Raw genomic sequence first — 13,946 nt, 5'->3', positions numbered from 1 at the left:
TTTTCTGTACGTTTAACGATACTTTGGATTCACATTGGCGCGGAAAAGCACTTAACTGCTAAGTACTAGCAAGTGTAACATTTGATAGCTAAGTGCAATTTCTGACTGGTTTTCTGCCTTTCCGTATTTTACTTTTTCGCTCTAATGTGAATCCTTCCTTAAAGTATTCTTCTATCAATATCTTCTTCTTACGCGGCATTACAGTTCGCGTGCAATGAGCCTACCACGCTCTTCATATGCTTGTGGTGCGCATGCTGATTGTACACAGGTATTACAGTTTAAAGCTGATTCCAAACGGCAGTTTTTGAAAGCGGCAGTTAAGGATACTCTCTCGGTGGTTGGCCAGATCTCCGCAGAGGAGATACGCGCGAGTGATACGAAAATTTGTTGGTTCTAACCAGAAATCAAATCCGGGATCTCTGGTATAGGAAGTGCGCTGCCTGTTATGCTAGCGCTCAAGCCCAATATATAATAAATCAATTTTTACCTTTAATTTATTATATATTGGACTTATTTTCATTGCCACCGGAATATTAAGTTCGCTTGAAACATCCAATCTCACGTTAATTGAACATATTTGTGGATGTATTTGTAGATTTTTCAAGAAATCTTTTATTAAGTGATACATTAGAGCTTTTTCTAGAAATATTTTCAGCTCTTTTAATTTAATTCGTATATTATATATGTTCTATTTACTTCTCGCTTAAATCTAAAATCTATTGTATAACGTAATATTCACAAATAATACATTTATTCTGATCGTATACGCGATTTAACATATTTAACTTGAGAGAAGGCCAACGAACGGTAGCAGGATCTTGGTGCTTCTAATATTTCTATGTAAATTTTACATAACATATTCTAGTTCAAAAAAACTGTGCGCCATTACTTTCGGTCTCGATGTAGTTCTTGCTTCAAATAAAATAGTACTATCACATTATTAAATTGCTAATCAATTTAATAAGTACTAATGCTCATCCGGCGTCTAATAAATTTCCCCTCCCCCGCGACGCGACATAAATGCTAAGAAATTTTGCTGCGAAAAATATTATCTCAGCCATCAGAAATCTGGGCCTCCCTATACATTTCATGTGGGCGTCTTAGCCTGTTCGATCACCGAGGTACGTGATAATATTCATCGCAACAATCGAAGATATATTTAAAGTATATCGTCTTAAAAGGCCAACGTGTATAAAACATTCACATTTACATTAAATATATCTCATTTCAATTTTAATTTTATATATCTCGATTTATATAAGGTTTTGATTCATAAGTATAAGGATTTATACTTTGCGCCATCTACGTGCGTACTAACAAGCAAAAATTTCTCTTCATCCATGCGCGAGCCTTTAAATTTATATTACAATCATTACTCGTGAAAACGGGAGAAAAGGAGAAAGGAGGAATGATGACATTATCGGCCGCGTCCGAATAATAGACGAACCGCGAAAATATGTTTACCCCGCAGGCGGCTCCCTCGCGGGTTGAACTTTCTAACTTTTTTTTATTGTTTATCTGGCGCGAAGTTCGCCGGAGGGTTAGAAGCCCTTCGCCAACAAGTAGTTCGTTTGTCCGCCGGGACAGGAGCGTCGGGGGACTCTCCAAGCGTCTTGTACCAACCACCAGATTAGCTGCCACGTGTTTCATGATGTCACCCGGTATGAGGGGAAGAGGTTTCACGAGCCATAAATGTTTTCACGATGATTTACATTTAAAACGACACGATCGTTCTCGTAACGATCTCGCTCCGACACGCGATTTTCGTCTCGCCAATAAATAAAAGAGAGACTCGGCTATTTGATACGTCGATCGAGATTAAGCCGTCAAAAGTTTGAAATTACCATTCGCTCGTGACTTAATTGGAATTCACATTCTTTTCGTATTAATGTTATATAGCATAGTCAATTTTACGAAGCATATAATATAGTAAATTAAAATTTTATGCTTTGTGTAACAATTGTAAATTCAAGGGATATTAAAAAAAATAAATCAAATATAAGTTAAATCGCTTTATGCTTAATATTTTACAGATTCGTCGGAATCACTAGTTTAAACATCCAAGCAGGATTAATGGAGATCCCCAGAAATCAATTTAATTACACGAATTACCTTTCTCCTGAATAAATCCTGCCCTTTTCTGATTTCCGTGGATAATGGTACGCGCGGACGGGAGAAAAGTCCCGTGGATGGTGATGTAATTCGCGGGCAAAAGGCTCGGGGAACTACTTGCGAATATTGGAACGCAGAAACGGACTTTTCTCCGGGACGCTCGGCAGGTTCAAAGACCGCGTCCTTCCATTTGTTACGGTCTATCCAGCGTTTTATGAGGAATTTAATATGTCCGTCCGGGCGGGAGGGAGGGGGGGGGGGAATCCCCTCTCGAGATGGGATAATAACTGCGGGTGTCTGGGCCGCGCGCGGGTATACACTTACAGATATAAATTGTAAGATTGCAACAGAGCGCGACGCGGATATAATAAACGGCGCATCCGAAGGCGCGCGCTTGCATTTCCCTTTGCCGTAAAATTTCGTCGCATCGCTTAAATCACGCGCTTTCCTCTCACCTATAAAGATATTCCCTTCCTCCGATGTGAAGGATCATTACTTCATTATCCCGGCTAATCAACGCATCTCAATCATTGTCCCGCATGAAGGATTCAAATTAAATCATTTTAATAGATGCATTTATTATTCAATTAACATCGCAATAATGTAATTAGTAAAATTTGTTACACTGTATTAATGTTCAGCATGCAAATAAAACAGAATAGAGCTTGTCTACATGCAGAAATATTACATAAATTAGGTATATCTATATATTTATTTTAATTAAGAAAATTCATATAATAAAGCGATATTTAAATCCGCATTTAATTCCAAACTCCTTTGACTGTTTTAATGTAAAAATTCTATTTAATGTAATCGTCAATTAGATGACTATACTTACTGATTAGCCGTAAGAAGGACGGGAATACGAATCTTGCTTCTTTCTCTGTGGAAAATAATGAGAATAAAACGGCAGTATCTCATGCGTTACGAGAAATAACGACATACGGAGTGAAATAAATGAGTTAAGAAACGCGGTCGTCGTGGCCTACGTCCTACGTAACTGGAATTATTAACACCGACATTTATCACTCACGCGGTGTCTATTCAAGGCGTAAATCACCAGTGATCTATGCTCCGTGCGAGATGTATTACATAAACGTGATTATTACGCAAGGGGCGATCGGCATTGTATTTTCGAGGCGAGAGCGTCACGACTCGCAATGATTTCCGTGAAATTAGCCGTCAAGCAAATCGCTAACGATTGAAAGTTCCTCGCTTCTATCACTCGCACGATCACGTTTCGACAACCAGCGTCGGTTTCGATTCTGCTTTAAAAAGAGCTAAATTCTCCCGGCTATGATCTAGGATACCAGATACTATTATACGTATAAAGTAACGCGAATGTCGATTATTTCGTTAACAGCGATACATCGCGAGTGGTTGCGGCAGAAAGCAAAGCTCGGTGTTCTTCTTACATCACGATGTGAATCAAAGGGGAGCGCGCAAGGTGCGACGACCCACATTCTGCGCGGTGGCATTTTTGAAAACTCAGAGAAAAGGAGGGAAGGAGAGAGAGAGAGAGAGAGAGAGAGAGAGAGAGAGAGAGAGAGAAAGAGAACGGCCAGACCGATCGAGCTCGCGTACACACACCGCGCTCGTTAAGCCGGCGCAGCGCGATTCCTCGAGATATCGTGCCGGTCTTAAATCAAGTCCCTCTGCCGCCCGACTGCTGACTGACTTTGAGCCGAGTCCACGGTACCCTGTAACACACGTAAAACAAAAGAATCGTTAACGTCGAGCCCGACCGGCGCAGCGCGGTGCAACGCGGCGCGGCGCGGCGCACCGGACGGCGCGCGGCATTCGCATTCAAATGAGCTATTGCCCATTGCAAAAATGACGGCGGGACCGAACGGGCAAGCACAACCGATACCCGCACGCAATGCGCCGTAGAGAAATAAGATACCGATTATTTGACGATCGCGAGACTAGAAGCGACTGCGCGAGTTCAGCGCCGCATAATCGCGATCACGCCGATGGAAAACAATGGTCAAAACAAAATCGCAATTAATTTTGAAAAGTACATGACTGAATTTGCATACACGAATTATGTAAATTTCTCATATGAGATGATGTGAGAGATCGAACCCTGAAATTACAACGTTATATCTAGCAAATGAGAGTTATTTTCTATATTTATAAGTGCAATATTTTTGAGAAATTAAATACAATTTTAATCTTAGACAAGCTTGACTATTGATTTTATATTTAAAGAAAATTCAGTTTTATCGCGTAATTTTTTGATATTTTAAAATATATTAGACAGTTAAATTATTAAAATAGTTAAAAAATGTTGTGTAAAATATGTAAGAATATTCTGCTATATAATGATTCATGTTGTAAACGATCTGCATCACCGATTAGAGATCAGTTTCATGTATACGTGGTTTCAAAGTCTCATCGTTGAAAGATCAAGAGATACATCTGTTACTCTCCTTTAAGACGGTGATTATTGATCTGTTTTTAACGAGTGATATGGAAAATTAAAAACTAAAATAATTGCCAAAGATATGCATTTCAATCACAAAAAGTATTCATTAATAAAATATCGGAATTGAATATTTGACGAGCAGTCAAAATTTCTGGCACTTTGCATTATTCAGCACAAATTTATATTATAAGACGTGGTAACATAGATGAAAATGTAAAAGTTTATGCATCAATTTATAACTCTATTTTGTTTAAACGGTCAGCTTGTTATCTCTACTAGCCACAAAATGTAACTGAATCAGTTAAGTTTTATTCTATTAGTAAATATACATTGTATTTTCAATATCAACCAAAGCAATCATATTGAGCACTGAATATACTGCAAATGCAAATAATCGTATTTTTAAGTTTTTTTTATTTTAGTTTATTTATTTTTCTTCAAAATAGATTCAATTGTTTTTAGAACGTATATTTTTTTCTACACAAAAATAATACATGTTATAGTGCGGAACGTTATTTGTGGCTTTTCTTTTGTAAAATGAAGATTCAAATTAAATTTTCCGAGTTAATCTCAGATGAAGATATTGATGATTGCGTTATATAGAAGAGGTGGCAGGGAGGAGCACAGAAGTCGAAAACGTTCTTCAGCGATCTATTCGCTATTATCCGGAACGATCCGCGGCGGTCCATTTAATTTAATCCACGCAATCGTCGACGCTCGCGAGTTAGCTGGGACGGGTAAAAAGGGTGGTTGAATGGACGATTCACGCCGCTCTGCGCCATGTACAGAGAGAGAGCGCGAGAGTCCGGGATAGAGTAGTAGTCGATGGCGCGGCGGAATTGGCCGGTGCTCATCTCCGCCTGGAAGCCAGCGCGCCTCCGAATATGATTAGCATATGCATGAGCCGACCGACCGACCACCGACCAGCCAACCAACCCCCTTCCGCGAGCGAGCGAGACTGACCGCGCGCGTATCAGCGTCAGCATTCTCCAGTCACCATCCCTCATCGTCAGTATGTGAGCGCTGCAGGGTCGCCCCCGCACCCTTAATCAAAGTTGGTCTCTTTGTGAACTCCAGATTAACCCTAACGTCGCCCAAAGTGGAGCGAGTACTTTGCATGATAAGGCGCGGGAAATTCACATTATCTTATGTAATAACGTAATAAAATTCTTCGTATGTTGAAGCAGGGCGAATCTATAATTACTGACATCGAGATCTTTGGTCTATTGCGAGAAAATAAAAGACAATTACGTGATATTATCTTCGTGTGTAATTTGAAATCCAGAACTCTAATTTAATTATATTTCAAATATATTGAAGTAATGCCTTAATTATATATTTAGAGGCTAGTATGGATATACAAAATTCGTATACATACACGGAGAGAATTTTTTTTTAAATTTACCCTGAAAATCATGTTAATTGTGAGACAATATAGTATTTAGGCAAATTTTATTGTACACTACAATAAGATTTCGCAGTAAAATTTATTGTAGTGCACAGTAAAATTTACCTAAATACTATATTGTCTCACAATTAACATGATTTTCAGGGTAAATTTAAAAAAAAAATTCTCTCCGTGTATAATAGATTTATGAGATAAAAATAAAGCTTGCTTCTCCTCTTCTCTAATACGTCAAATATTTATTAAGTAATTATACTTATTGCTATATATAATTCGCGGACTTGTTACGAAACAATTCCAAAATTAATCGAGTCGCAACGTAAATAATATAAGATTGCTTTGAATGCTACAGTGAGTTGACGAACTTTTCAGCCAAAGTGTTTATATTCTATTTAAACGTTAATTTAAATTTTTTTCTTTTTATAGGGGATTGAAGATCTCCTGCTGCACCCTCCCGCGGCAAGCGGCGCCGGTGCTGCACATGGCTGTTTCACATACGCACACAGCCACTTACAAACACCAGCGCGCAAACAACGAGTTCTGGTCCACCCCCCGCCGCCATCAGAAACTTCAATAATGCCTTCCGCGTCCCTCAATTACCTCCTATTTAATTACGCCGCCGCATAATTAACGTAGCGAGAACACCCTCACCCGACGTGACGTGGCGTAGCCATAGAGGATGATACGTACCGCCCCGTGACGGTCACCCCGATGTAACAAGACTCGGGATCGCAGATCCTTATCGAGCAAATGGAAGTCATCGAGGCGTAACAAAAGTTTAACTTGATATACTTAAAATTAAATAAAAATTTAAATTATACCTTTAAATACGTAAAATTTAGTTGACGTTCTTCCTTATAATTAACTGCTCTTTCAATTAATTATTAATTGTTGATTCTTAATTAAAAGACGATTTATTGAAATCAGACGAACGCAAACGCTGTTCTGTTGAGGAACGAGGTAGACTTAAACCGACGATACGTCATTCGCGTTCTGAAAACGAACGGTCGAGGTAGCGAAGTGCAGTGTACCGCAAGCGCCATTTCTTCAGCAACTAATTCCGGGATCAGGGAAAGCAGAAATTTATTGAGTGTCTGGATGTACACGCGATATACAAGATCGCTATTCTTTCTCGCGCGCGGAATACGACGCGCATGCATTTCTACGCTGTGCAGCTTGGGAAATCGCGCACGCTCGATAAAACTTTCACGGGGGTCTCTCTTTCTCGGTTGCATAATGCACCCCAGAAACGGGCGGTCGGCCGCGCGCGCGCGCGCGCGGCTGTAGCGAGTCAAGGACTTTCTCACGTTTCTTCCGCGGAATCTCTCCACATTTCTCGCGTATCTATGCACGTGTATAATTAACTTGACCTATGCACGCGCAGAAATTAAGATACGTTCGAAACGACGGCGCCTAACACATTCGTGGAGACAAAATACGTGAAAAATTATCTCATATAATCTCTACCGGTTGCAAGAATATTCGCAGAATATTTCATGGTCTCGCAGGGAGAATCTCGCGCGAGAGAGAAGAAGAGATTAATAGACACGATATTTTTTTGAAAAGCGGCGCACCACGACCGAGAAATATCGTTCAAAGCCGATCCATTTGGACCCGCACTAACTGCGTTTACGATCTCACAGACGTAGGTACCGGGGCCAGAGATACCAGCGCGCGGGGTTTCTCGGCTAAACGGCCGTAGCGCGTACCGACGATCAACACGATCGATGGGATGCACGCTATACGCTGCGAGCCGAAGATCGATTAAAAATCGAAGCGCGCGCGTAACGCATTCCGGGAGCGGGTAGCGGTAGCGCAACTGCATTACCCAGGCCTGCCAGCCTCTAGCGGCGCGGGGACGAGAATTAGCGGGGGCGGCCCCGTAACGGGAAACGATTGGCCTTTAATTGCCCACATCTGATCGGAAACGAGCCGCGTTCCCTCCTTCGCCCTTCGCCACTTCGATAGGGCAATGATGAAGGCAACCGGTTAAACGGAAAGCAACGTCGTTACAGTAATACGGCTAATGCCGCTGGAGTTACCGAAAACAAGAACCCTTTTTCGCCTCGCACCGCGCACCCTCGCCAAATTGCCACTCCCGGATAGGCCTCGCAGGAAGTTGCGCAAGCGATGGACTCAGAGCGTCGAGCGTCGACGCAATTCGGAAACTCGCAACGTTATACCTATTTGTAAGGCTGAGTTAAACTCGAAAGGCGAAGAATGCGATAAACTTGATTAGTTCTCTAACTGTACGCGTCAATCAATAAACAATTCAGTTAAATAATTTATGTGTCTGTTTTCATCAATTAATTTCTCACTAAATTATAATGTAGAAAATTGCCTTAACGCATAAACATGCAGATTATTAACGAAACTAAAGTTTCAATTGCGACGAAATAAAAAATATTTTATATATATGTATCCAATTTGTTCACGTGAATAATTAAAACTTTGAAAAGTTTTTTTTTTTTTCAAATACGTGACATTTAAAATGACTTGATGTTTTTTAGGCATTAATCTCGATTGACATCGCCGCGACGTCATTCTATACATTTCGCCGCACGGAAACGAGACCGCTATTCCCCATTCCGCGGAACGAAATTAAGCGGACGCAGAGCACCGCAACGATGTAAAACAACGAGATGTAGCGACAACGCTCGAACCAACATCGCCGTTACCGGCTTGTCCTAATCCCGACTAATCGATACGAAAGTCGCGCGCTTACTCAATGTCACCGACAGGGTCGACGTCGACAGGGAACTTTCGACACAACCGGGGGGGACGCCCTGTTCCCCCATCGCCGTCCTCGTCCTCGTCGGCATCCTCCTGTTTCCTGCGGCGCACAAATTTAGTAAAGTTTCGCTCGCGATGCCGTCGCGTCGTACCCTCCAATTCCCTCCTTCTTCTCCTCATCAACTACGCCGGAATCAGATTGCTTCCGCCGAATCTCCGTTCTTCGAATACTTCGCGGGCGCCGCGACGCGGCGCGGCGCGGCGTCGGCGTCGGCACATCTCTTTGAAGTTCCTACGCGCCACGCTCCTAAGTTAATCTAAGTCCGTCACTATCGGTCCTGTCGATGACTTCCGGAAAGTCTTTCGTCGCGCGGGAGGGTATCTTCCGAAGGGTCTTCAGTAGGGCCGAAGGCCGATGGGGATTGAGAGCGAAGCGAAGAGGAATTAGTGATTTGCAGGCAATAAGAGAGCGCGGAGTTGAGTAATCAGGAAGTTGACGAAGTTTAATGACATCCGATCAATACCAGGTTTTGCAGAGTCGATCGGTCTTAATTCAAATAAAATAAATAGATGTATATAAATAAATATTTATTTATTGTAATAAACATACAATTTATATTATAAAAGTATATTATTTTTACGTTTGGTACGTGTGTGTGTGTGTGTGTGTGTGTGTGTTTATACATACACACGTGCACAAAAATAATATCTTCAAATTTTAATAATAACTTTTTGTACTAGATTTTTAAAAATTTAGAAAAAATTTTTATAATAATATAATTAAATTCTTATGAAAGTTCAAAAATATTTAATACATTATGCAAATGTATTGCTATTTTTTTAAGTTACTAAATATAAAAATCGTAATATCAGAGATATTTACAGAGACATTTATTATCAGAGATTAATATCAGAGATTATTATAAAAAATATATTACTATTTAATGATGTTAATTTCTCGTATATGTACATTTTTCATAATTATAATGTATTACTGATTTGAAAAAAATATTAACATGTCAAAAATTTAAAAAAAAATTTAATAATGTTACAAGTAAATTTTCATGAAAGTTCAAAAATATTTAATATATTACGCAAGTATTGCTATTTTTTAAGTTAATTATATGCTTACAAGCAATTTTCTGAATATGTGCACTAATATATATGTATATTTCAAACAGAATTTTGCAGCAAATTGTAAAAACACTTGACTATCTTTTAAATAGATTTCAATTTTTTTATCTCGCGTCATGATACAGTACTAGTCAAAGGAAAGTAAATAACTAACAAGTAAGTTTGAATTAGAATGCTTTTGCAAAAGATTTTAAATCACATTCATAATCACTAATTTAAATCTATGTCAAAGATCTTTTTAATCTTTCTTTAATCATTAATTAAAGAAATCGTTATTATATTTTTTACATTAAACATTAATCTATTTATTTATATTTGTATGTACATACTTCATATACATGTATACGTATTTCGTGACGAAAGATGACGATAGAGATTCGCATAGAGAGCCGAAAGATGTATATGTACATAGTGATTCCAATTGTAAATTTTACTTTCGATCTTTTTACACGATTGAGAAGTGTCAAATTATCGATCATTGTCGCATGTACATACTTCCAAATCGAACCTCCCTTTATCAGTATCGAGCAGACCACCTAAAAAGGTAATCTGCACCGTTGTCCGGAAAAAGCACTGTCGATGCAAATGGAAAATTGATTGAAGAGTGGTAGCTTAACCGCTTTGATAGACTATCGATCGACGGAACACGCAAAGATACCGTTTTGACCTGGCTACACTCGTAATTGTCTCGCGAGATTGGCATACAATTTCCGTCCCAAAAAAGCGACTCTTCTCCGTCTCTCTCTCTCTCTCTCTCTGTTTCTCTCTCTCTCTCCCACATTCTCTCGCCAACTATTTCGCGATAACGCAACTATTGGACTTTCGAAACTCCGACGCACGCTGTAAATATAGAATTCGACATCATCGTTTCTCGCACCGACGGTGCGTGACTTAATTCGAAATTGCGATTTTAACAAAAATACACGTGTGCATGAGTTTCAAGCTTGTGGAACAAAAATATGATTTTTACACAGAAGACCGACGTCGCGCAATTCGAACGTGTTGTCTCTACATATTGAAAATGTAGCCAAACTTTTTCTCGTGTCAATTACATATATAAAAAATTGTAAATTTATTTTTATATAAATTTCGTAATTTGGAACAATTAAGATCACAAATAGTATAAATCGCTAGCTCCGAGAAATGAAGCCAAGTACCTCAGGAGAGGGGGTAGTAGCCATCTTTATCCAGTAATAGTTTACATTCCAAAACGTCAAAATGTTAACCAATATTATTAAATGTACTAACACTAACACTACTTCATAAAGCACCGTATGTGATTACCGGGTAAATATGCAGGCGTCTGGCTTCAACTCATCTGATACCAAACTATAGCATGTTAGCGATCTATATATTGAAATCTGTGATTAAAACATATACATATAATCATATAATATATATGCATACCTATACATATGTACACATATTTTTGCGTCAGATTTTACCTATTATTGTGAAAATTTTAAATTAAAAATAATGGAGAAAAATATTGAAAAGGGAGATACATGAAAAATTGTGTGCGCGATATAAATTAAATAAGAAATATTAATTACCTAATATTCTATAATTATCGAAGTAATGTACAAGTTGGTACGATTGAATATCATGTCTACTGCCATTCACGTTTCTATGCATTTGTTTTTCTCGATGCGTGGATTACGGATCTCGTACATTACGTAACCTCGATTTATCTTTTCATCGAATGGAAAAACGCAACTGTGAAAATACTGTGAAATTATGTATCAAACCATTAAGTTGCTCTTTCACCTATTGGAAAATGATTCGCAAAAGTATGTTTTGCTATGGATCTTCTGTATTCTCCTCACATACGCTGCGTTATATTTAGTGTGTATCCTCATATGTATAATATATTATCATGCTTGCTTGTTAATATTCTGTGCATACGCATGACATGGCTATATCAAAGATTATCGAAAATGGTAAGCGATAATACGATATATTTTTATAAATTATATAACAGTTATATTTTTTTTAATTTTCTATAACAAAAGATTTTTTTAAATTTTACGTTTTCTCACTAAGATATATAAATTGAAAAATAAAGTATTTGGCTATTAAACACACTGACATAAAGATTGCTCCTAAATCTTTTAAATTAATGTTCGTTTTCTTGTCTTCAATTACGTAGGTCTACAAACACATTACAGCAATATCACACGGAGCGTTCAGACTGTCTCTCAAAAATGTATTTCTCCATTCGCAAGAATTATAACGCGAAACTCGTGCAACATACCAGCCGCTTCTTTCAACGATTGTGCGATGGACTCGAAATGCATCAGGGGCATTTCATAAAAGCATGCTGGATTATATCCGACGAAAAAAAAAACAAGCGTTTGGAAAAATCCATGCCTTTGGCTGCGCTAGCGCATTGTGCATTTAATCTGAAGCGCGCGTATCATAGTTTTTGTCGGCCGGTGAATTCCACCGATGTATCTCCGCGGCGCACGCCAGATTATTCGTCGATTCCCTTTCATTTTCCGTGTACATCCACGTTGGGGAATTAATATGCGATCCCGTATACTTCCCTAATGACGCGATACCCACGTCGTTCTCGAAAGGCGAACCGAACGCAGAGCCAACGCTTTAATTTGGAAATACAAAAAGAAAATCTTGTAAAATTTTTTTTCTGTTAGACAATCAAAGTCATCAGTTTTTAGATAACAATATACAGAAGTATATTGTTATCTTTTTTTAAATAATACATGTAGGATGTAGATCTCGCTGATCTTATGTGCACATCTCCGTAGTTATAAAGTCAAATATATGTATATTAATTCCTTTCTTTACCATCAACTAACTTTCGTAGTTAACTGTACAGTGGCTCAAAATATGTGATTTACAGCAAGATTTTTTTTTCTCCCGTTTGCTTGATTCAGCGATTTCGTTCGATTGTGTAGTACACAGCGAAAAAGATCGACCGCTTAAATTCCCCCTCACGTCCGTTCGTTCGCTTCTACCGTGAGTTAAAGAATAAGTTTGCGAGTTTGCCGGGGGATGAAAAAAAAAGGGGAGGATGAACCGCGGAGGTCGCCGCGGGATTCTCGCCACGTTCGATTCGATTTTTTCCGAAAAGCCAAACACCGAGAGAGCGCGCGTGCGGAGAAGAGGAACTTTTAAATATCGACGTCGCGCTGAATAATTCATCCCGTGTACACTCGCCGGATATTTCACCCCTCGCGAGATTCCGGATTACGGGATAGATTGCTCGGCTCGATCTTGAGATCCCTCCCTTGATGCGCGGAGATTAATTTAATAACGGGGATCGGCGGATGAAGTCGTAAATGAAGTTGAGGAAATTCAGTAGCTAATATCGAAACGCTTTCGTTTGTTGGCGCAAGGATTACGGTACAAGATTTCGTTCATCTTGAAAGTAGTATATAAATCCCCTCTCATAACAACATAATTTCCCGGAACAATTATAAAGTTCAAGGATTTTCTATATAAGGAATTTACATTTATTCGCAAATAAGTAATTTGTTATAAGAATAACATCATCATCATTAATCACTGTTAATGGCATCGATAAGCTGGCTTTGATGTTATTATAGTTAATACTCGAATGTTATGTAAAATAACTATCGCGCTTTTCTCAACGTTGTCCTTATCCCAATATATGTATAACGTTATTTCTAGTCAATAGAAGTCATCTGCGTTATAAAACTGGCAAAAGCAATATTAAAATATATATTTATCTCTCCCTTTCTCTCAGACATTGGTCGTATCTTACTCCGTTCACCCCCAAAACGTTTGTGTCGCGTATGTAAAAGCGCTTTGGCGCGCTCGGTCGGATCGGCGAGGAAAAATTGAAATTTCAAAGAACGGGGACCGTCGCTATACGGTCGATGTAGCCACTCTTGCAACGTCAAAATCGGCGGCGATTCGGGTCACCACGCCTTTCCGATAACATCGACACGCCGGGTGTCGACTGTCGAACGCACGTAGAACCTAAGTTCTACGTTCTGTGATCAAACCGGCGCGGCGCGCCCCGGTGCGATATATAAGCATCGTTTGTGCGTCTGATGGCGAGCAGCACGGGTCGGGCACGCCACACTTGAAAGGGCTTTACAACCCCTCTCTATCCCGTCCGCACTAATTTACCATGCAGGTTTCACG

At 39.3% G+C, this 13,946-nt stretch overlaps 1 long non-coding RNA gene across 1 annotated transcript; it reads left to right on the top strand.

Annotated features, from left to right (window-relative positions):
- Positions 1-11,449: 11,449 nt before the first annotated feature.
- LOC105452105 lies at positions 11,450-13,545 on the top strand. Its single transcript, XR_974679.1, has 2 exons — positions 11,450-11,752; positions 11,962-13,545. It is a non-coding gene; the product is annotated as an uncharacterized LOC105452105 (long non-coding RNA).
- Positions 13,546-13,946: the final 401 nt, after the last annotated feature.

Source organism: Wasmannia auropunctata, unplaced genomic scaffold, assembly GCF_000956235.1.
Source record: "Wasmannia auropunctata unplaced genomic scaffold, wasmannia.A_1.0 LD336038.1, whole genome shotgun sequence".
NCBI classification, from domain to species: domain Eukaryota; kingdom Metazoa; phylum Arthropoda; class Insecta; order Hymenoptera; family Formicidae; genus Wasmannia; species Wasmannia auropunctata.
Note: the sequence above shows the minus strand (reverse complement) of the source record. Positions and strands in the feature narration are given on the sequence as shown.